Source organism: Carassius auratus, unplaced genomic scaffold (genome assembly GCF_003368295.1).
Source record: "Carassius auratus strain Wakin unplaced genomic scaffold, ASM336829v1 scaf_tig00041802, whole genome shotgun sequence".
In the NCBI taxonomy this organism is placed as follows: Eukaryota; Metazoa; Chordata; class Actinopteri; order Cypriniformes; family Cyprinidae; genus Carassius; species Carassius auratus.
In genome coordinates, this window is record NW_020526677.1 from 1 (window position 1) to 20,884 (window position 20,884).

At 45.4% G+C, this 20,884-nt stretch overlaps 8 non-coding genes and 2 pseudogenes across 8 annotated transcripts; all 10 read left to right on the top strand.

Annotated features, from left to right (window-relative positions):
- Nucleotides 1-2,823: 2,823 nt before the first annotated feature.
- On the top strand, nucleotides 2,824-2,998 carry LOC113085534 (uncharacterized; annotated as a pseudogene).
- A 372-nt stretch (nucleotides 2,999-3,370) lies between these two features.
- Nucleotides 3,371-3,534, top strand: LOC113085529 (U1 spliceosomal RNA). The gene has a single exon (XR_003284300.1). It is a non-coding gene; the product is annotated as a U1 spliceosomal RNA (small nuclear RNA).
- A 1,895-nt stretch (nucleotides 3,535-5,429) lies between these two features.
- On the top strand, nucleotides 5,430-5,620 carry LOC113085530 (U2 spliceosomal RNA). The gene has a single exon (XR_003284301.1). It is a non-coding gene; the product is annotated as a U2 spliceosomal RNA (small nuclear RNA).
- Nucleotides 5,621-5,994: 374 nt separating this feature from the next.
- Nucleotides 5,995-6,158, top strand: LOC113085535 (U1 spliceosomal RNA). Its single transcript, XR_003284304.1, has one exon. It is a non-coding gene; the product is annotated as a U1 spliceosomal RNA (small nuclear RNA).
- A 1,895-nt stretch (nucleotides 6,159-8,053) lies between these two features.
- LOC113085531 (U2 spliceosomal RNA) lies at nucleotides 8,054-8,244 on the top strand. The gene has a single exon (XR_003284302.1). It is a non-coding gene; the product is annotated as a U2 spliceosomal RNA (small nuclear RNA).
- A 374-nt stretch (nucleotides 8,245-8,618) lies between these two features.
- On the top strand, nucleotides 8,619-8,782 carry LOC113085536 (U1 spliceosomal RNA). The gene has a single exon (XR_003284305.1). It is a non-coding gene; the product is annotated as a U1 spliceosomal RNA (small nuclear RNA).
- Nucleotides 8,783-11,861: 3,079 nt separating this feature from the next.
- On the top strand, nucleotides 11,862-12,052 carry LOC113085532 (U2 spliceosomal RNA). The gene has a single exon (XR_003284303.1). It is a non-coding gene; the product is annotated as a U2 spliceosomal RNA (small nuclear RNA).
- A 374-nt stretch (nucleotides 12,053-12,426) lies between these two features.
- LOC113085537 (U1 spliceosomal RNA) lies at nucleotides 12,427-12,590 on the top strand. Its single transcript, XR_003284306.1, has one exon. It is a non-coding gene; the product is annotated as a U1 spliceosomal RNA (small nuclear RNA).
- Nucleotides 12,591-20,019: 7,429 nt separating this feature from the next.
- On the top strand, nucleotides 20,020-20,194 carry LOC113085533 (uncharacterized; annotated as a pseudogene).
- Nucleotides 20,195-20,568: 374 nt separating this feature from the next.
- LOC113085538 (U1 spliceosomal RNA) lies at nucleotides 20,569-20,732 on the top strand. The gene has a single exon (XR_003284307.1). It is a non-coding gene; the product is annotated as a U1 spliceosomal RNA (small nuclear RNA).
- Nucleotides 20,733-20,884: the final 152 nt, after the last annotated feature.

Here is a 20,884-nt window from a genome sequence, read left to right on the forward strand (position 1 = left end):
ATAGAAGAAGGGAGAAATGCACAAGAACTTTTTTAAAAAATTATTACACGGGGTGGGTCAATCTCTGCTTTGAAGACTTTTACCGGGAGGGAAGCAAGCGGCACAAAAGAGATTTAAATGAAACTGAAAACTTTTATAATAATTATTATAGTGCAAAAGAGGCTCATAATGGGGTTTTAGAGGAAGTTTTAACCTTTTTAAATAAAAAGGTAAAGAGCCCAGATGTGCTTTTATCCCAGGATTTTACAGTTTTAGAAATTCAGAAAGCTTTAAAACATTTTAAAAAGGGAAGTCCCCTGGCATTGACGGACTTCCCTTTGAATTTTATCTGACTTTCTGGACATTTTAGCACACGAACTGTTGACCGTTTTTAAGAATTTGAGACTCTTGACAGACTTCCTGACAGCTTTAGAGTAGGGATAGTTTCATTATTACATAAGAAAGGAGACAAGACTGACTTGAAAAACTGGCGACCAATCACGCTTTTAAATTTTGATTGTAAACTTTTTAGTAAGATTTTAGCAACACGCATGTCGACTGTTTTAGAGGACGTGATCCACCCGGATCAAGCTTGTGCTGTGCCCGGAAGAAGATAACAGACAACCTAGTGCTGATTAGAGACGCCATCTGTTACGCGAGAGACAGAAATATTCGGCTAGTAGTCCTAAATTTAGATTTTGAAAAAGCATTTGATCGAGTCTCGCACCAGTACCTCTTCCAGGTTCTGGAGAAAATGGGGTTTCCAAAGAGGTTTATAGCCTGGGTGGGACTGCTGTACAAGGGAATAGTCAGCAAAATTCTAATAAATGGGCATCTTTCCAAAGCTGTGAACATACACAGTGGTGTCCGTCAGGGATGTCCTTTATCTCCTCTTCTGTATGTGGCTTGCATCGAGCCACTGGCACAGATCTTGAGAAGGGACAAATGGATCAAAGGACTGGACGTTCCTGGGACGGGGGGACTGACGGCGACCTGTGTTTTATATATGGACGACGTAACTCTTTTAGCCACAGACGTTTTATCAATACGAAGAGCACTGGACTTGACTGACTGGTACGGTCGGGCCTCGGCGCCAAACTCAATAGAAACAAGTCCGAGGCCCAGCTCTTCGGGCCGTGGGGAGACGTGGACACAGGAGGACTTGATTTGGTTTTTAAAGACAACGATTTTAAGATTTTAGGCGTTAAATTTGATAAAGACGGGGGTGGACGGGAAAACTGGACTGACTTGTTAGGGAAAGTTAGGAAAAGACTGGGGTTTTGGGGACTAAGACAGATGACGATGGAAGGCAAGGTTTTAATTTTTAAATCTGTGATTTTACCTCTGATTTTACTTGTCTGTTCTGTTTTTAGCCCCCCTCGGTGGTTCCTGGGGAAACTGGAGAGGGCGGTGTTTTACTTCCTGTGGGGGTCCAAGTGGGAGCGCCTGAAGAGGGAGACCATCAAGAAAAAGGCCGGAGAACGGTGGAAAAGGCCTCCAGACCCCCACCTGTTTTTAGGCAGCCGCTTCACCGCCCTGCACATTAGTTTGCCACGACCCCATCCAAAGAAAACAAGACGGCTGCAATGGCGCGATTTTGGATGGGGTCTTACCTACGAACACTGAAAATTTTACCAGTGGACTTGAAAAACCCCAGTGTCTTTTAACTTGCCCAAAGAGTACAGTTTTATAAAAAAGTTTTTAAAGAAATACCTTTTAGAGAGTGAAGATGTCACCATTTTAACTCAACACAAGTCTCTCATCTCTGTTGTGGCAGGACCGGGAACCGGTGAGTCCAGTTCCGGGGCCTCACACCAAGTTGAGGCCAAACAGGTTTGGCGGAACGCGGCTCACCCCGCTCTCCAGAACAGGCACAAGGACTTATCGTGGATGGTGGCTCATGAGATCCTCCCGGTCAGGCGGTTATGCACTCCAGAGGCATGGCCAAGAACCCCATCTGCCCGCGGTCCGGCTGCAATTCCCCGGAGACCGTCCACCACCTGCTCTGGGAGTGCAGCACTGCGCGGGACCTGTGGGCCAAGACCGGCCCCCTGTATTTCCCGTGCCTACCAGCGGGTGGGGCCCAGTTCGGGTACCAGCTCGCCATCCTTGGGGTGGGCCGGGGCTTGAAGGACTTGACGGCACAGAAATTTACCTCGCTCTGGCTCACCCTCAACGTCATCAAGGATGCCATCTGGGCCACCAGAAACCTGCTGGTGGGGAAGCGCGTTACGGTAACCCTCCATGCATGCGAGCTAAAGGTAACATCAATGCTGCAGGGGTACCGGACGACGATATTCGGACGGGGGGCCGGGGTCGCACGGAGAGGGTCCCGGCAGGCACCGACCCTGGCCGCCCGTAGATGCACCCTCACCACTCTGGCTACGGGAACAGCGGGCCAGCGGGCCGGAGGAGAGGGGATCTCCGCTGAGTCCATAAAGTAGCATCTCATGTCCCTGTTCTGGAGAGTGGGGTGATGACCCACTTGATAAGGACTCACCCCCGGTCTTGCACAATAGATGATTTTTAATTGGTGTTTTTATTGTTTTATCATGAAAGAGGTTTTATTAACATATATATATATACGAGGCTTGTTTTGCTTTTTTTAAAATTTGTATTTACTTTTGGAACTGACCGCACCTTTTAAACACACCTCAATAATGGACTTTTAAAAACAAGCAAAACACTGTGGTTTTAATCAAATGCTTTTTAACAATGATTGTTTCTTTCATTTTACCATGTGTATTTATTATATATTATATTGCTTGTTTTAATGTGTGATTAAAAGAAAATGTTGTGTGAAAAAGAAAAAATGCAAATGGAAAAAATGTAAATGGTGACAATAAAACTTTTTCGAAAGAAAAATCTGTTCTTATCAGTTTAATATCTGATACGTCCCCCGTCCGGGGACTACATATTAAATGGATTTTTAGAATCACGGAGCTGGAGCCGGGGCTTGCTCCGTCCACTCCATGCATCGGCCTGGTATTGCAGTGTCTCCAGGAACGGTGTGCTTTCCCTTTTTGGGGATTGCCATTTATTGTGTCGAATAGCAGAACAAGGAATGAGAGCTGCCATTGCAGATGCTGTGGTTTATTGCAAACTTTTTTCCTGATGTGTCCACCTGGGGTTTGGACTCTTCCACTAACGATGCACCCACCTGAGGTCTTGAAGTCTTTCACAGACGAGGTGACGCATCGAATCAGGTGTGTTTGTTTAAAGAGAGTCATCTAAAACTGGCGTTGGGAAGCACCGGCCCATGAGCTTGGCAGTTTCCAGGCCAGTAACGGAAGGCACCCGTCCTTCCTTTCCGGAGGGGGGGCGGAGGGCTAACCGTTGGTGAGGATGGTAGAGATGCAAATCACACCTCTGGCTGACCGCCTGGGCCTTCATACTTACCTGGCAGGGGAGACACCATGATCAAGAAGGCGGTTCACCCAGGGCGAGGCTTGTCCATTGCACTCCGGCCATGCTGACCCCTGCGAATTCCCCAAATGCGGGAATCTCGACTGCATAATTTATGGTAGTGGGGGACTGCGTTCGCGCTCTCCCCTGAAATTGTTGGTGAAACAAAGCAGAAGAGGTTTTTACAGTTTTTTATTTATTTTCCTTTCAGAATGGGGAGTTCTGTCACATGCGAGATTGTGTTGTGCGCCTGTGAAAACAAAGTCACTTGCGCTCTTGAAAAATCGGACCCTGGTGGGTAGTTTAGTTCGAACATAGCGCAGACCTTACTTTGAAAGTAGATTGGACTGACTGCAGCCTAGCTGTAACTGTCTCCATGTTGTTTGGTTGTCCTTTTTTTCGATTCGTATTAATTTTGTTGTCGCTTACAGCGACACCTAGTGGCCTGTCGCCGCGCCCTTTTTCACCTGGCCTCGGACTGAGCCCCTGCACAGGTGTGCCGATTTGGGTGAAGGGATCTCACTCCTTCCTGGAGTTATAGCCATTCGAGCCACCTCGGACACGCCACCTTAGCACGCTTTGAGGTCCCCTCGCCAAGGTGAATGGAAATTTCCTCTATTTTTGGATGATTATTGACACTCAGACTCCAGAGAAGCTTTCTGTGCTGATTTGGGTGGGACTGGGCCAAATACCTGGCGCCAGGTTGCAAAAGAAGGTTTTCGACAAAATCCAAAATACCCGAAAATTTCGTCAGAGCGACGGGCCAATCTGAGACCTGCGTCTCGTTCGGCTCGAGCCAAGGATTCCGGTGTCATAAGGCACGTGGCTCTGCGACCAACCGTTTGGGAGTTACGAGCCATGCCGTACTTTCCGTCAGGCCGATCGGGACGAGGCCCGGTGACGTTGTAGACAGGGGAGGGTACTACCCAGATAGCACACTTACGTCTGCAAGATGTCTGTTAAAGAACTGTTGATCTGGAAAGCATCTGCCATCTACAAACGTCTGACATACGCCTTTCAGATGTCAGTTTTATATACCTTCTAAATCATAAACATCTAAAAGACATCTAATTGACATCTATCTGACATCTAAAAGGCAGTGTTGGGGAGTAACTAGTTACATGTAACAGCATTACGTAATTTAATTACAAAATGAATGTAACTGTAATTAGTTACAGTTACGAAGAAAAAATTAGTAATTAAATTAAAGTTACTTATGAAATTTTTAACGATTACAAAGGCAATTACATTTGAATATTTACACACATCCACATACAGATTTCACTGATTTCTTTCCCAAATTGCACTGACTGTTCTGAGACATACGCCCTAATAATTTCCAGAATTTTAACAGAATTTTTTGTTTTTCCCAGTCCGCCCTTCCTGTAAATTAATGGCAAAAACATGCAGTTTCATTTAATACAAATAGGCCTACTGAAGCTTGCAGTGTTGTCAGCCTCTGCCGCCTCAATATAGGAGTACATGAGCACATAAACATCATTTCTAGAACTGCTCTGTGTCACGTCATGCATTTTACCTATCATATCATATACAAAGAGACAGCAGTTTAAAAAAACACCAATGTTTCAGGAGTTTATTATACAGGAATGACACATGCTTATTAGATAACTGTATTTGAGTTGATGTATATGTTTTTATTTATTATTATTTAATTTTCACAAATTTAGAAAAGTAATCTAAAAGTACTCAAAAGTAATTAGTTACATTACTTTAATAAAGTAATTGAAAAAGTTATACTACTATAACATTTTAAACAGGGTAACTTGTAATCTGTAACCTATTACATTTCCAAAGTAACCTTCCAAACACTGCTAAAAGGAGACGTCCAATAGACGTATTGCAGATGAGCAAACAGCCTTAAAACTACATCTTGCAGATGTAAATTCATATGTCAAATAGACGTCTCCTAGATGTATGTGTGCTATCAGGGTACCATCCCCCAGCGTTTTTAGGTCTCCCAAAACTTACCAAAGCCGAGATGGGCATCGCCGTGTCCGGCTTCCTCCCTGCTGCGTCTTAGCAGCATCGCTTCTCGGCCTTTTGGCTAAGATCAAGTGTAGTATCTGTTCTTATCAGTTTAATATCTGATACGTCCCCCATCCGGGGACTACATATTAAATGGATTTTTAGATCACGGAGCTGGAGCCGGGGCTTGCTCCGTCCACTCCATGCATCGGCCTGGTATTGCAGTGTCTCCAGGAACGGTGTGCTTTCCCTTTTTGGGGATTGCCATTTATTGTGTCGAATAGCAGAACAAGGAATGAGAGCTGCCGTTGCAGATGCTGTGGTTTATTGCAAACTTTTTTCCTGATGTGTCCACCTGGGGTCTTGGACTCTTCCACTAACGATGCACCCACCTGAGGTCTTGAAGTCTTTCACAGACGAGGTGACGCATCGAATCAGGTGTGTTTGTTTAAAGAGAGTCATCTAAAACTGGCGTTGGGAAGCACCGGCCCATGAGCTTGGCAGTTTCCAGGCCAGTAACGGAAGGCACCCGTCCTTCCTTTCCTGGAGGGGGGGCGGAGGGCTAACCGTTGGTGAGGATGGTAGAGATGCAAATCACACCTCTGGCTGACCGCCTGGGCCTTCATACTTACCTGGCAGGGGAGACACCATGATCAAGAAGGCGGTTCACCCAGGGCGAGGCTTGTCCATTGCACTCCGGCCATGCTGACCCCTGCGAATTCCCCAAATGCGGGAATCTCGACTGCATAATTTATGGTAGTGGGGGACTGCGTTCGCGCTCTCCCCTGAAATTGTTGGTGAAACAAAGCAGAAGAGGTTTTTACAGTTTTTTATTTATTTTCCTTTCAGAATGGGGAGTTCTGTCACATGCGAGATTTGTGTTGTGCGCCTGTGAAACAAAGTCACTTGCGCTCTTGAAAAATCGGACCCTGGTGGGTAGTTTAGTTCGAACATAGCGCAGACCTTACTTTGAAAGTAGATTGGACTGACTGCAGCCTAGCTGTAACTGTCTCCATGTTGTTTGGTTGTCCTTTTTTTCGATTCGTATTAATTTTGTTGTCGCTTACAGCGACACCTAGTGGCCTGTCGCCGCGCCCTTTTTCACCTGGCCTCGGACTGAGCCCCTGCACAGGTGTGCCGATTTGGGTGAAGGGATCTCACTCCTTCCTGGAGTTATAGCCATTCGAGCCACCTCGGACACGCCACCTTAGCACGCTTTGAGGTCCCCTCGCCAAGGTGAATGGAAATTTCCTCTATTTTTGGATGATTATTGACACTCAGACTCCAGAGAAGCTTTCTGTGCTGATTTGGGTGGGACTGGGCCAAATACCTGGCGCCAGGTTGCAAAAGAAGGTTTTCGACAAAATCCAAAATACCCGAAAATTTCGTCAGAGCGACGGGCCAATCTGAGACCTGCGTCTCGTTCGGCTCGAGCCAAGGATTCCGGTGTCATAAGGCACGTGGCTCTGCGACCAACCGTTTGGGAGTTACGAGCCATGCCGTACTTTCCGTCAGGCCGATCGGGACGAGGCCCGGTGACGTTGTAGACAGGGGAGGGTACTACCCAGATAGCACACTTACGTCTGCAAGATGTCTGTTAAAGAACTGTTGATCTGGAAAGCATCTGCCATCTACAAACGTCTGACATACGCCTTTCAGATGTCAGTTTTATATACCTTCTAAATCATAAACATCTAAAAGACATCTAATTGACATCTATCTGACATCTAAAAGGCAGTGTTGGGGAGTAACTAGTTACATGTAACAGCATTACGTAATTTAATTACAAAATGAATGTAACTGTAATTAGTTACAGTTACGAAGAAAAAATTAGTAATTAAATTAAAGTTACTTATGAAATTTTTAACGATTACAAAGGCAATTACATTTGAATATTTACACACATCCACATACAGATTTCACTGATTTCTTTCCCAAATTGCACTGACTGTTCTGAGACATACGCCCTAATAATTTCCAGAATTTTAACAGAATTTTTTGTTTTTCCCAGTCCGCCCTTCCTGTAAATTAATGGCAAAAACATGCAGTTTCATTTAATACAAATAGGCCTACTGAAGCTTGCAGTGTTGTCAGCCTCTGCCGCCTCAATATAGGAGTACATGAGCACATAAACATCATTTCTAGAACTGCTCTGTGTCACGTCATGCATTTTACCTATCATATCATATACAAAGAGACAGCAGTTTAAAAAAACACCAATGTTTCAGGAGTTTATTATACAGGAATGACACATGCTTATTAGATAACTGTATTTGAGTTGATGTATATGTTTTTATTTATTATTATTTAATTTTCACAAATTTAGAAAAGTAATCTAAAAGTACTCAAAAGTAATTAGTTACATTACTTTAATAAAGTAATTGAAAAAGTTATACTACTATAACATTTTAAACAGGGTAACTTGTAATCTGTAACCTATTACATTTCCAAAGTAACCTTCCAAACACTGCTAAAAGGAGACGTCCAATAGACGTATTGCAGATGAGCAAACAGCCTTAAAACTACATCTTGCAGATGTAAATTCATATGTCAAATAGACGTCTCCTAGATGTATGTGTGCTATCAGGGTACCATCCCCCAGCGTTTTTAGGTCTCCCAAAACTTACCAAAGCCGAGATGGGCATCGCCGTGTCCGGCTTCCTCCCTGCTGCGTCTTAGCAGCATCGCTTCTCGGCCTTTTGGCTAAGATCAAGTGTAGTATCTGTTCTTATCAGTTTAATATCTGATACGTCCCCCATCCGGGGACTACATATTAAATGGATTTTTAGATCACGGAGCTGGAGCCGGGGCTTGCTCCGTCCACTCCATGCATCGGCCTGGTATTGCAGTGTCTCCAGGAACGGTGTGCTTTCCCTTTTTGGGGATTGCCATTTATTGTGTCGAATAGCAGAACAAGGAATGAGAGCTGCCGTTGCAGATGCTGTGGTTTATTGCAAACTTTTTTCCTGATGTGTCCACCTGGGGTCTTGGACTCTTCCACTAACGATGCACCCACCTGAGGTCTTGAAGTCTTTCACAGACGAGGTGACGCATCGAATCAGGTGTGTTTGTTTAAAGAGAGTCATCTAAAACTGGCGTTGGGAAGCACCGGCCCATGAGCTTGGCAGTTTCCAGGCCAGTAACGGAAGGCACCCGTCCTTCCTTTCCTGGAGGGGGGGCGGAGGGCTAACCGTTGGTGAGGATGGTAGAGATGCAAATCACACCTCTGGCTGACCGCCTGGGCCTTCATACTTACCTGGCAGGGGAGACACCATGATCAAGAAGGCGGTTCACCCAGGGCGAGGCTTGTCCATTGCACTCCGGCCATGCTGACCCCTGCGAATTCCCCAAATGCGGGAATCTCGACTGCATAATTTATGGTAGTGGGGGACTGCGTTCGCGCTCTCCCCTGAAATTGTTGGTGAAACAAAGCAGAAGAGGTTTTTACAGTTTTTTATTTATTTTCCTTTCAGAATGGGGAGTTCTGTCACATGCGAGATTTGTGTTGTGCGCCTGTGAAACAAAGTCACTTGCGCTCTTGAAAAATCGGACCCTGGTGGGTAGTTTAGTTCGAACATAGCGCAGACCTTACTTTGAAAGTAGATTGGACTGACTGCAGCCTAGCTGTAACTGTCTCCATGTTGTTTGGTTGTCCTTTTTTTCGATTCGTATTAATTTTGTTGTCGCTTACAGCGACACCTAGTGGCCTGTCGCCGCGCCCTTTTTCACCTGGCCTCGGACTGAGCCCCTGCACAGGTGTGCCGATTTGGGTGAAGGGATCTCACTCCTTCCTGGAGTTATAGCCATTCGAGCCACCTCGGACACGCCACCTTAGCACGCTTTGAGGTCCCCTCGCCAAGGTGAATGGAAATTTCCTCTATTTTTGGATGATTATTGACACTCAGACTCCAGAGAAGCTTTCTGTGCTGATTTGGGTGGGACTGGGCCAAATACCTGGCGCCAGGTTGCAAAAGAAGGTTTTCGACAAAATCCAAAATACCCGAAAATTTCGTCAGAGCGACGGGCCAATCTGAGACCTGCGTCTCGTTCGGCTCGAGCCAAGGATTCCGGTGACATAAGGCACGTGGCTCTGCGACCAACCGTTTGGGAGTTACGAGCGATGCCGTACTTTCCGTCGCTGCAGTTCCACCGTCAGGCCGATCGGGACAAGGCCCGGTGACGTTGCAGACAGGGGAGGGTACTACCATCCCGCAGTGTTGCAGGTGTTTTCATCTTTGTTTGATTGTCCATTTACATTACATTTTCCCTATTTTTCAGCTTACGGCGCCACCTAGTGGCCTGTCGCCGCGTCCCTTTTCGCCTGGCCTCGGACTGAGCCCCTGCACAGGTGTGCCGATTTGGGTGAAGGGATCTCACTCCTTCCTGGAGTTATAGCCATTCGAGCCACCTCGGACACGCCACCTTAGCACGTTTTGAGGTCCCCTCGCCAAGGTGAATGGAAATTTCCTCTATTTTTGGATGATTATTGACACTCAGACTCCAGAGAAGCTTTCTGTGCTGATTTGGGTGGGACTGGGCCAAATACCTGGCGCCAGGTTGCAAAAGAAGGTTTTCGACAAAATCCAAAATACCCGAAAATTTCGTCAGAGCGACGGGCCAATCTGAGACCTGCGTCTCGTTCGGCTCGAGCCAAGGATTCCGGTGACATAAGGCACGTGGCTCTGCGACCAACCGTTTGGGAGTTACGAGCGATGCCGTACTTTCCGTCGCTGCAGTTCCACCGTCAGGCCGATCGGGACAAGGCCCGGTGACGTTGCAGACAGGGGAGGGTACTACCATCCCGCAGTGTTGCAGGTGTTTTCATCTTTGTTTGATTGTCCATTTACATTACATTTTCCCTATTTTTCAGCTTACGGCGCCACCTAGTGGCCTGTCGCCGCGTCCCTTTTCGCCTGGCCTCGGACTGAGCCCCTGCACAGGTGTGCCGATTTGGGTGAAGGGATCTCACTCCTTCCTGGAGTTATAGCCATTCGAGCCACCTCGGACACGCCACCTTAGCACGTTTTGAGGTCCCCTCGCCAAGGTGAATGGAAATTTCCTCTATTTTTGGATGATTATTGACACTCAGACTCCAGAGAAGCTTTCTGTGCTGATTTGGGTGGGACTGGGCCAAATACCTGGCGCCAGGTTGCAAAAGAAGGTTTTCGACAAAATCCAAAATACCCGAAAATTTCGTCAGAGCGACGGGCCAATCTGAGACCTGCGTCTCGTTCGGCTCGAGCCAAGGATTCCGGTGTCATAAGGCACGTGGCTCTGCGACCAACCGTTTGGGAGTTACGAGCCATGCCGTACTTTCCGTCAGGCCGATCGGGACGAGGCCCGGTGACGTTGTAGACAGGGGAGGGTACTACCCAGATAGCACACTTACGTCTGCAAGATGTCTGTTAAAGAACTGTTGATCTGGAAAGCATCTGCCATCTACAAACGTCTGACATACGCCTTTCAGATGTCAGTTTTATATACCTTCTAAATCATAAACATCTAAAAGACATCTAATTGACATCTATCTGACATCTAAAAGGCAGTGTTGGGGAGTAACTAGTTACATGTAACAGCATTACGTAATTTAATTACAAAATGAATGTAACTGTAATTAGTTACAGTTACGAAGAAAAAATTAGTAATTAAATTAAAGTTACTTATGAAATTTTTAACGATTACAAAGGCAATTACATTTGAATATTTACACACATCCACATACAGATTTCACTGATTTCTTTCCCAAATTGCACTGACTGTTCTGAGACATACGCCCTAATAATTTCCAGAATTTTAACAGAATTTTTTGTTTTTCCCAGTCCGCCCTTCCTGTAAATTAATGGCAAAAACATGCAGTTTCATTTAATACAAATAGGCCTACTGAAGCTTGCAGTGTTGTCAGCCTCTGCCGCCTCAATATAGGAGTACATGAGCACATAAACATCATTTCTAGAACTGCTCTGTGTCACGTCATGCATTTTACCTATCATATCATATACAAAGAGACAGCAGTTTAAAAAAACACCAATGTTTCAGGAGTTTATTATACAGGAATGACACATGCTTATTAGATAACTGTATTTGAGTTGATGTATATGTTTTTATTTATTATTATTTAATTTTCACAAATTTAGAAAAGTAATCTAAAAGTACTCAAAAGTAATTAGTTACATTACTTTAATAAAGTAATTGAAAAAGTTATACTACTATAACATTTTAAACAGGGTAACTTGTAATCTGTAACCTATTACATTTCCAAAGTAACCTTCCAAACACTGCTAAAAGGAGACGTCCAATAGACGTATTGCAGATGAGCAAACAGCCTTAAAACTACATCTTGCAGATGTAAATTCATATGTCAAATAGACGTCTCCTAGATGTATGTGTGCTATCAGGGTACCATCCCCCAGCGTTTTTAGGTCTCCCAAAACTTACCAAAGCCGAGATGGGCATCGCCGTGTCCGGCTTCCTCCCTGCTGCGTCTTAGCAGCATCGCTTCTCGGCCTTTTGGCTAAGATCAAGTGTAGTATCTGTTCTTATCAGTTTAATATCTGATACGTCCCCCATCCGGGGACTACATATTAAATGGATTTTTAGATCACGGAGCTGGAGCCGGGGCTTGCTCCGTCCACTCCATGCATCGGCCTGGTATTGCAGTGTCTCCAGGAACGGTGTGCTTTCCCTTTTTGGGGATTGCCATTTATTGTGTCGAATAGCAGAACAAGGAATGAGAGCTGCCGTTGCAGATGCTGTGGTTTATTGCAAACTTTTTTCCTGATGTGTCCACCTGGGGTCTTGGACTCTTCCACTAACGATGCACCCACCTGAGGTCTTGAAGTCTTTCACAGACGAGGTGACGCATCGAATCAGGTGTGTTTGTTTAAAGAGAGTCATCTAAAACTGGCGTTGGGAAGCACCGGCCCATGAGCTTGGCAGTTTCCAGGCCAGTAACGGAAGGCACCCGTCCTTCCTTTCCTGGAGGGGGGGCGGAGGGCTAACCGTTGGTGAGGATGGTAGAGATGCAAATCACACCTCTGGCTGACCGCCTGGGCCTTCATACTTACCTGGCAGGGGAGACACCATGATCAAGAAGGCGGTTCACCCAGGGCGAGGCTTGTCCATTGCACTCCGGCCATGCTGACCCCTGCGAATTCCCCAAATGCGGGAATCTCGACTGCATAATTTATGGTAGTGGGGGACTGCGTTCGCGCTCTCCCCTGAAATTGTTGGTGAAACAAAGCAGAAGAGGTTTTTACAGTTTTTTATTTATTTTCCTTTCAGAATGGGGAGTTCTGTCACATGCGAGATTTGTGTTGTGCGCCTGTGAAACAAAGTCACTTGCGCTCTTGAAAAATCGGACCCTGGTGGGTAGTTTAGTTCGAACATAGCGCAGACCTTACTTTGAAAGTAGATTGGACTGACTGCAGCCTAGCTGTAACTGTCTCCATGTTGTTTGGTTGTCCTTTTTTTCGATTCGTATTAATTTTGTTGTCGCTTACAGCGACACCTAGTGGCCTGTCGCCGCGCCCTTTTTCACCTGGCCTCGGACTGAGCCCCTGCACAGGTGTGCCGATTTGGGTGAAGGGATCTCACTCCTTCCTGGAGTTATAGCCATTCGAGCCACCTCGGACACGCCACCTTAGCACGTTTTGAGGTCCCCTCGCCAAGGTGAATGGAAATTTCCTCTATTTTTGGATGATTATTGACACTCAGACTCCAGAGAAGCTTTCTGTGCTGATTTGGGTGGGACTGGGCCAAATACCTGGCGCCAGGTTGCAAAAGAAGGTTTTCGACAAAATCCAAAATACCCGAAAATTTCGTCAGAGCGACGGGCCAATCTGAGACCTGCGTCTCGTTCGGCTCGAGCCAAGGATTCCGGTGTCATAAGGCACGTGGCTCTGCGACCAACCGTTTGGGAGTTACGAGCCATGCCGTACTTTCCGTCAGGCCGATCGGGACGAGGCCCGGTGACGTTGTAGACAGGGGAGGGTACTACCCAGATAGCACACTTACGTCTGCAAGATGTCTGTTAAAGAACTGTTGATCTGGAAAGCATCTGCCATCTACAAACGTCTGACATACGCCTTTCAGATGTCAGTTTTATATACCTTCTAAATCATAAACATCTAAAAGACATCTAATTGACATCTATCTGACATCTAAAAGGCAGTGTTGGGGAGTAACTAGTTACATGTAACAGCATTACGTAATTTAATTACAAAATGAATGTAACTGTAATTAGTTACAGTTACGAAGAAAAAATTAGTAATTAAATTAAAGTTACTTATGAAATTTTTAACGATTACAAAGGCAATTACATTTGAATATTTACACACATCCACATACAGATTTCACTGATTTCTTTCCCAAATTGCACTGACTGTTCTGAGACATACGCCCTAATAATTTCCAGAATTTTAACAGAATTTTTTGTTTTTCCCAGTCCGCCCTTCCTGTAAATTAATGGCAAAAACATGCAGTTTCATTTAATACAAATAGGCCTACTGAAGCTTGCAGTGTTGTCAGCCTCTGCCGCCTCAATATAGGAGTACATGAGCACATAAACATCATTTCTAGAACTGCTCTGTGTCACGTCATGCATTTTACCTATCATATCATATACAAAGAGACAGCAGTTTAAAAAAACACCAATGTTTCAGGAGTTTATTATACAGGAATGACACATGCTTATTAGATAACTGTATTTGAGTTGATGTATATGTTTTTATTTATTATTATTTAATTTTCACAAATTTAGAAAAGTAATCTAAAAGTACTCAAAAGTAATTAGTTACATTACTTTAATAAAGTAATTGAAAAAGTTATACTACTATAACATTTTAAACAGGGTAACTTGTAATCTGTAACCTATTACATTTCCAAAGTAACCTTCCAAACACTGCTAAAAGGAGACGTCCAATAGACGTATTGCAGATGAGCAAACAGCCTTAAAACTACATCTTGCAGATGTAAATTCATATGTCAAATAGACGTCTCCTAGATGTATGTGTGCTATCAGGGTACCATCCCCCAGCGTTTTTAGGTCTCCCAAAACTTACCAAAGCCGAGATGGGCATCGCCGTGTCCGGCTTCCTCCCTGCTGCGTCTTAGCAGCATCGCTTCTCGGCCTTTTGGCTAAGATCACGTGGTCTGGTCGGACGGTTGAGACAGCGATCGCCTCTAGGTGGACCTTTAGGCTCGTGTGTGGCTTGTGGCACGAGTCCTCTATCCTCCAAGAGGTAAATTGACAAGCGGCTTTTAATTGGAGACGACTCGCTTTGCGGAGAATCTACTTGTTTTTAAGGTAAGAAGGTTTTATCTAATTTATTTAGTTAATTTATTGTTTGTTTTAGCCGCTGCGTGCTGGTGGTGCCTCCACCATGTCGGCTGCTCGTGCCGGCATGCGGAGGCACCACAGCGTGCGTTTTATATTCAAGGAGGTCGATGGAAAGCTTCTGGGTATGTCCCGCATGGACTTTTCCAGAAAGCTTGTTCAAAAGACCTTACATTTTAAGCCTGAAGACCTGAATTGTTTGATGACTCTGCCTCTGAACAAAGGTTTTGATTTGAGTTTTAAGACTGCTTCCCTGCTAAGTGAGTTTTGGCAAAGGTTTGAATCTGTTAAATCCCAGTTCTCTATGTTTATGGTGGAGAAACTTTCTGACAACACACTTAAAACTGTGATTGTCAGAATGTTCAATGAAACTGTGACTGGTGAAGATATATGTGTGTGGCTGGGTAGATTTTGCACTGTTCGAGGCCAGCCAGTCAAGGTGCTAGATGAAGATGGTATCTGGACATGCTCCTGGCGAATCCCCATTAAACAATGGGAGGACGCTGGGGGCTACCAGGGCCTGAAACATCTGCCCTCCATGATTGTGCTTGGAGAGAACAGAGGCTACATTCATTACCAGGGTATGCCTAAGTTATGTCGGAAATGTGGGAAATTTGGTCACTTAGCCGATGTATGCCAAGAATTAGTTTGTGGGAAGTGCAAAGAAATTGGTCACGGGTTTGAACAGTGTACCAATGGCAGGCGGTGCAATCTTTGTGGAGATTCAAACCACCTCTACAGAGATTGCCCTAAAAGTTTTGCCAACAAGCTCAAAATGGCCGCCCCACATTGGCACCAAACAAACGAAGAAAGGAAAGAGGAGGCGGTCCCTGAGGTTTTGGCGGGAATTTCAAATTCCCAGCCAGCCTCAGGGATTGGGCAGGAAGGAGGAAGTGGGGCGGCCATAGGGGCGGAGTCAGATATTGAAATGGAAAAAGGCACGGAAGGAGAAGTGACCGAGGGAGAAACAAGCTCCTCCCTACAAACGGTGTCAGAGTTGGTGCAGGAATCCAGTGGGAGTGAATTTGAGTGTTCACTCCCAAATGCTCAAGTGCAAAAAAGACCTGCGGGATCTCCTCTGGTGGAAACCGAGGAGAAAAAAGCTAGGGCAGCACAGCGGCTTGATAGTTCCGATTTGGAAGATCAAGAACGCATGTGGCCCCTAGAGTCCCCAAATGAGGTATCTTTTTTGCACATCAAGCTAAGAACATCGTCGCCTAGGGAGTTACAAGAGGATTTCTCTGTAGCACCCGAGGCGTCGAGCACCTGCTCTCCAGGACCCAGTTCATCTGTGAGAAAGGAAGGGCAGGTGAAACAAGATAAAACATGATTTTAAGTATATTTTTGTAGTCTTTATGTCTTCTGTTTAAATGTCTCATACTGTTTTAACCATACTGCTCATGGCCCTCACTATCTCTACCATTAATGTAAGAAGTGTGAGGTCCACCTTACGAGCACAGAGCATTTTATCCTTTTTAAAGTGTTTTAAGTCAGATTTGTTTTTACTGCAAGAGTGTGCTCTGCCCTTTTTAAATAGTTACAGAAAGTTGGAGGAGATGTGGACCATGGGGCCCTCAATATGGAGTGGCTCCAACTTCAACAAGAATGACGGTGTCGCTATTTTAATCAACAATTCAAACATCACGGTGAAGGATAGCACTGTGGTGAGGGAAGGGCGGGCTCTTTTAGCAAACCTGACTTTTTTAGGGAGGGATTTTAAGGTTCTTAATGTGTATGGTTTTACAGAAAAAAATGACAGATATGAGCTTTTAGAAGACCTGCAGCCCCACATGTTAGGCAGGGCTCCCCTAATAGTAGCAGGGGATTTTAACTGTGTTTTATCCAAAACAGATAGGAAGAGAGTAGGAGAAGATTTTAAGGTCGATAAGACATCGGTTTTATTGCAAAATTTAGTCAAGGATTTTAAGTTAGTTGACTGTTTTAAACAATTGCATCAAAGAGAGGAGGGCTTCACCTGGTTCAGTGGTGATGGCACCAGAGCCTCTCGAATTGACTATGTTTTTACAAGGGACTGCCCGCCAACCGATGCAACATTGACCCCTCCCTTTTTTTCTGATCACATGATACTGTCTTGCACCCTTTCACTTTCCATGGGTGTGACGGTAGGAGGAGGGCTGTGGAAGCTGAACTGCTCCCTATTAGAGGATGAAGAAGTGGTTAGAGAGTATAGGGAGCAGTTCAGCCAATGGCAGACCCTCCAAGACTTTTATGATACACGTGCACAGTGGTGGGAAGTGGTTAAGGACCGGACAAGACAGTTTTTTAGAAATATAGGGAAAAGGAAAAAGAACAGGGAAAGAAGACACATGATGGGGCTGCAAAAAAGACTGCAGAGATATTTTAACCTTTTAAACAGTGGATTGGATTTTACAGAAGAGATAAAAGAAGTCAAGAAAGAAATGTCAGTTTTATTCGAAGTTCAGAGTAGGGGTGTTATTTTAAGATGTAAAGAAAGAGAAATAGAAGAAGGGGAGAAATGCACAAGATACTTTTTTAAAAAAATTATTACACGGGGTGGGTCAATCTCTGCTTTGAAGACTTTTACCGGGAGGGAAGCAAGCGGCACAAAAGAGATTTTAAATGAAACTGAAAACTTTTATAATAATTTATATAGTGCAAAAGAGGCTCATAATGGGGTTTTAGAGGAAGTTTTAACCTTTTTAAATAAAAAGGTAAAGAGCCCAGATGTGCTTTTATCCCAGGATTTTACAGTTTTAGAAATTCAGAAAGCTTTAAAACATTTTAAAAAAGGGAAGTCCCCTGGCATTGACGGACTTCCCTTTGAATTTTATCTGACTTTCTGGGACATTTTAGCACACGAACTGTTGACCGTTTTTAAAGAATTTGAGACTCTTGACAGACTTCCTGACAGCTTTAGAGTAGGGATAGTTTCATTATTACATAAGAAAGGAGACAAGACTGACTTGAAAAACTGGCGACCAATCACGCTTTTAAATTTTGATTGTAAACTTTTTAGTAAGATTTTAGCAACACGCATGTCGACTGTTTTAGAGGACGTGATCCACCCGGATCAAGCTTGTGCTGTGCCCGGAAGAAAGATAACAGACAACCTAGTGCTGATTAGAGACGCCATCTGTTACGCGAGAGACAGAAATATTCGGCTAGTAGTCCTAAATTTAGATTTTGAAAAAGCATTTGATCGAGTCTCGCACCAGTACCTCTTCCAGGTTCTGGAGAAAATGGGGTTTCCAAAGAGGTTTATAGCCTGGGTGGGACTGCTGTACAAGGGAATAGTCAGCAAAATTCTAATAAATGGGCATCTTTCCAAAGCTGTGGACATACACAGTGGTGTCCGTCAGGGATGTCCTTTATCTCCTCTTCTGTATGTGGCTTGCATCGAGCCACTGGCACAGATCTTGAGAAGGGACAAATGGATCAAAGGACTGGACGTTCCTGGGACGGGGGGACTGACGGCGACCTGTGTTTTATATATGGACGACGTAACTCTTTTAGCCACAGACGTTTTATCAATACGAAGAGCACTGGACTTGACTGACTGGTACGGTCGGGCCTCGGGCGCCAAACTCAATAGAAACAAGTCCGAGGCCCAGCTCTTCGGGCCGTGGGGAGACGTGGACACAGGAGGACTTGATTTGGTTTTTAAAGACAACGATTTTAAGATTTTAGGCGTTAAATTTGATAAAGACGGGGGTGGACAGGAAAACTGGACTGACTTGTTAGGGAAAGTTAGGAAAAGACTGGGGTTTTGGGGACTAAGACAGATGACGATGGAAGGCAAGGTTTTAATTTTTAAATCTGTGATTTTACCTCTGATTTTACTTGTCTGTTCTGTTTTTAGCCCCCCTCGGTGGTTCCTGGGGAAACTGGAGAGGGCGGTGTTTTACTTCCTGTGGGGGTCCAAGTGGGAGCGCCTGAAGAGGGAGACCATCAAGAAAAGGCCGGAGAACGGTGGAAAAGGCCTCCCAGACCCCCACCTGTTTTTAGGCAGCCGCTTCACCGCCCTGCACATTAGTTATGCCACGACCCCATCCAAAGAAAACAAGACGGCTGCAATGGCGCGATTTTGGATGGGGTCTTACCTACGAACACTGAAAATTTTACCAGTGGACTTGAAAACCCCAGTGTCTTTTAACTTGCCCAAAGAGTACAGTTTTATAAAAAAGTTTTTAAAGAAATACCTTTTAGAGAGTGAAGATGTCACCATTTTAACTCAACACAAGTCTCTCATCTCTGTTGTGCAGGACCGGGAACCGGTGAGTCCAGTTCCGGGCCTCACACCAAGTGAGGCCAAACAAGTTTGGCGGAACGCGGCTCACCCCGCTCTCCAGAACAGGCACAAGGACTTATCGTGGATGGTGGCTCATGAGATCCTCCCGGTCAGGGCGGTTATGCACTCCAGAGGCATGGCCAAAAACCCCATCTGCCCGCGGTCCGGCTGCAATTCCCCGGAGACCGTCCACCACCTGCTCTGGGAGTGCAGCACTGCGCGGGACCTGTGGGCCAAGACCGGCCCCCTGTATTTCCCGTGCCTACCAGCGGGTGGGGCCCAGTTCGGGTACCAGCTCGCCATCCTTGGGGTGGGCCGGGGCTTGAAGGACTTGACGGCACAGAAATTTACCTCGCTCTGGCTCACCCTCAACGTCATCAAGGATGCCATCTGGGCCACCAGAAACCTGCTGGTGGGGAAGCGCGTTACGGTAACCCTCCATGCATGCGAGCTAAAGGTAACATCAATGCTGCAGGGGTACCGGACGACGATATTCGGACGGGGGGGCCGGGGTCGCACGGAGAGGGTCCCGGCAGGCACCGACCCTGGCCGCCCGTAGATGCACCCTCACCACTCTGGCTACGGGAACAGCGGGCCAGCGGGCCGGAGGAGAGGGGATCTCCGCTGAGTCCATAAAGTAGCATCTCATGTCCCTGTTCTGGAGAGTGGGGTGATGACCCACTTGATAAGGACTCACCCCCGGTCTTGCACAACAGATGATTTTTAATTGGTGTTTTTTATTGTTTTATCATGAAAGAGGTTTTATTAACATATATATATATATACGAGGCTTGTTTGCTTTTTTTAAAATTTGTATTTTACTTTTGGAACTGACCGCACCTTTTAAACACACCTCAATAATGGACTTTTAAAAACAAGCAAAACACTGTGGTTTTAATCAAATGCTTTTTAACAATGATTGTTTCTTTCATTTTACCATGTGTATTTATTATATATTATATTGCTTGTTTTAATGTGTGATTAAAAAGAAAATGGTGTGTGAAAAAGAAAAAATGCAAATGGAAAAAATGTAAATGGTGACAATAAAACTTTTTCGAAAGAAAAAATCTGTTCTTATCAGTTTAATATCTGATACGTCCCCCATCCGGGGACTACATATTAAATGGATTTTTAGATCACGGAGCTGGAGCCGGGGCTTGCTCCGTCCACTCCATGCATCGGCCTGGTATTGCAGTGTCTCCAGGAACGGTGTGCTTTCCCTTTTTGGGGATTGCCATTTATTGTGTCGAATAGCAGAACAAGGAATGAGAGCTGCCGTTGCAGATGCTGTGGTTTATTGCAAACTTTTTTCCTGATGTGTCCACCTGGGGTCTTGGACTCTTCCACTAACGATGCACCCACCTGAGGTCTTGAAGTCTTTCACAGACGAGGTGACGCATCGAATCAGGTGTGTTTGTTTAAAGAGAGTCATCTAAAACTGGCGTTGGGAAGCACCGGCCCATGAGCTTGGCAGTTTCCAGGCCAGTAACGGAAGGCACCCGTCCTTCCTTTCCTGGAGGGGGGGCGGAGGGCTAACCGTTGGTGAGGATGGTAGAGATGCAAATCACACCTCTGGCTGACCGCCTGGGCCTTCATACTTACCTGGCAGGGGAGACACCATGATCAAGAAGGCGGTTCACCCAGGGCGAGGCTTGTCCATTGCACTCCGGCCATGCTGACCCCTGCGAATTCCCCAAATGCGGGAATCTCGACTGCATAATTTATGGTAGTGGGGGACTGCGTTCGCGCTCTCCCCTGAAATTGTTGGTGAAACAAAGCAGAAGAGGTTTTTACAGTTTTTTATTTATTTTCCTTTCAGAATGGGGAGTTCTGTCACATGCGAGATTTGTGTTGTGCGCCTGTGAAACAAGTCACTTGCGCTCTGAAAAATCGGACCCTGGTGGTAGTTT